The following is a 2,964-nucleotide window of genomic DNA, read 5'->3' on the forward strand; positions in this document are numbered from 1 at the left end:
AAACTAAAAAGTCCTTGGCTAGTGTAAGCATTACCTAGCAACAACTAAAAAACATCGGTGTTATCAACTTTGTTCTCATCCTAAATCCAAAACACAGCACTGTACCAGCTACTAGGAAGGAAATTAACTCTGTCCCTGCCGAAACCAGGACAGGAATGAATATCCTTTGAAGATGCCTGTATTTCTCCACTGATAACAGACCAGAGCCTGGGAAAGGAATTTAGACTAAACGCCTGTTTTAGGTGAGCTTAATTCTAGCCTATTGCTAAGGGCTCAAGTCGGTCATCTGTAGATAGGTGCCATAGGCCATCGTAAATGCCCTAAAGTATCTCAAACACGTATATGGGGCTGGCAGATACAACACAGGAGTGGGAGATTGGTGACCTTCTGTAGTAGTAGCAGAAGTGCAGGTAGGATGCCCTAGGGCATCTCAAATGGCTTTAGGTGCCTATGGAAGGTAACTGAATCAAACCAAAGGGATCATCTCCATTTTAATAATGTAAACTGATGACTGGCCACCCCCTGGAGTCCTGAACAAACAGAGGTACTTTCTGAAATTCTGAGAGTGCCAGTATTGTGGCTCACTGGTTCTTCAAGTTACTCCTCTCTGGCACACAATAAAACAGATTATATATTTAGGCTTCCTATAGGTGATTATAAACATGACAGTAAGTGCCATCCCCGTATTCCCTATCATCCTGTGCTTGTGCCAGCAGTAATGACTCTAATGTCTGTGTTCAGTCTTATGGGCAATGTCTCTCACCTGACAATTTGCAACCTAACCAACACAACAGTATGGTATAACAACACTACAGCTCCTCTGTAAGGCTGTGGAGCACGTCTGAGTAAGCACTTGTTTAGAAACCGAAATCCATCAGAGAACAGGTCTTGTTAAAGATTCTGACATGGCCTTTAACACAGTTTTACTGATGCTGGATCTGAGCTAATGATGCTTTATAAGAGGTGCCCGTCATTAACTTGTTTCTTCTGGGAAAAATCTGAAACTGCTTCATATCAGCCTACTTTGTAATTGCAGAAGAGAGTGAATTCTTGTGTTTCCTGCCTCTAAGGCTTGGAGGTCTTGGAGGGAAGCTGGGAAGCAACTTTCACGGTACAGCTGCCAGCAATACTGCAGAAATCACAAACAGAGACATAGGAGCTTTGTCATGGATAATGAGGGAGTCTTCATACTGTATGGAGTCAAGTTTCTTCTCCTGCTAACTAGCAGATTTTTTTGCAAAACCTTACATTTGCTAAGTGTCAGAAATAGCGGACATATTCAGCTCTGCTCACCTAGCATTATTGTGAGTGTGTTTGAACATCTGTGTGTTTAAATTTGCAGCTTTAACGTTATGTTCATGTTGCACTTCATTATGGATGCAGCAATGACTGAGGAAACAGAAAGGAAACTGAAGAGGCCACGCTTCTTGGTAGCAGCCTAGGAATTAAGATGACAGCATTAATTATTTATGCTGTAGAATGTCTTCATTGGCAGGTGGTGGTGTGAGGAAAGGGGGGAGGTCAAAAACCACATCTACTTATATTTTTATGGTGAAACAACAGAAGAAATAAGAAGCAAGCAATTAACCATTACATGTATTTGAAATCAAGGAGTGAAGTTACAAATTGGTTACTGCAGAGTTTGCTTGTCCCACGCATCAGAAAGTACTGTGATCCTAAATCTAAAATTACCGTGTTTGAGGACAACTTTTAAGACAGAAAAAAAGGCCTAATAAGGACCTCCAGGGAACAGCTTAGTATTTAATAGATAGAAAAGACAGGACATCACTGGAGATGGCTGAAGTTCCACAGATAACCCTGGAACTGCTTTCGTCCTTTGAATACAGACTGCCATAGTCCTTCAAACAGGACGGAACAATGCCATGAAGATGGATGCTTCAAAATGTCCTGTGAAATAATGGTGAAAATACATACAGATAAGTCACTCCATCTGTTAATACAGCTTGTGTTTCTTTGTTTGGAGGGGAGCCTCTGCTTTGAAAAAAACATTTGGAAATGTGACAATTACAGATGTGACTTAAAAATAAGACAATGAAAAGATATTTGTAAGACATTTGGATACATCCTTGGTAGATAGCTAGATAGCTAGATAGAAAGAAAATAGCTTATTAGATAGATAGAGATAATAAAATGTAGACTGCCAATGCTGATGGAAACATTGCATTTTAGGGGAAGAATTATAATGTTATAAGATGCTTGGGAATAATATCTAGTTTAAGGAATAACCAGGTAGAATTGAAATACTTTAGAATACTATTATTTGCTCTTTGTGTCACAATAGCATCTAGTGGTCCTAACAGGGAGAGACCATACTGTACCAGATGTTGAGTAATACAGACAAAAGATAATCTCTTTCCAGAAAAGTTAGATTTCAAGCAGACAGGCTAGAAATAGGTGGGAGGTATGCACCTTGTCTGGGGGGTCACACAGCAGCAATTCCTTAATGCTGTGGTCTAGTCACCCATTCATAAAATTACATTGCCAACAAGTTGTACATATCTGAGCTGTCCCAGTCTCAGTGTTGTGTGCAATGACCTGTAAACATTTTTTGTGCTGAAAAAGTGCTATTCTTTTCCTTAGTGACAGAGGAGTTGGCTGTTGAATTATCTAGTAGTTATTTTCATAGAATCACAGAATGGTTTGGGTTGGAAGGGGCCTTTAAAGATCACCTAGTCCAAGCCCCCTGCCATGAGCAGGGACATCTTTCACTAGATGAGGTTGCTTAAAGCCTCATCCAACCTGACCTTGAACACTTCCAGTGATGGGGCATCCACAACTTCTCTGGGCAACCTGTTCCAGAGCCTCACCACCCTCATCGTAAAAAATTTATTCCATATGTCCAATCTAAATCTACCCTCTTTCAGTTTAAAACTGTTGCTCCTTGTCCTTTCACTACAGGCCTTGGTAAAAAATCCTTCTCCATCTTTTTTATAAGCCCCCTTT

The sequence above is a fragment of the Aptenodytes forsteri genome, unplaced genomic scaffold (assembly GCF_000699145.1).
Source record: "Aptenodytes forsteri isolate BGI_AS27 unplaced genomic scaffold, ASM69914v1 Scaffold51, whole genome shotgun sequence".
Lineage (NCBI taxonomy): Eukaryota > Metazoa > Chordata > Aves > Sphenisciformes > Spheniscidae > Aptenodytes > Aptenodytes forsteri.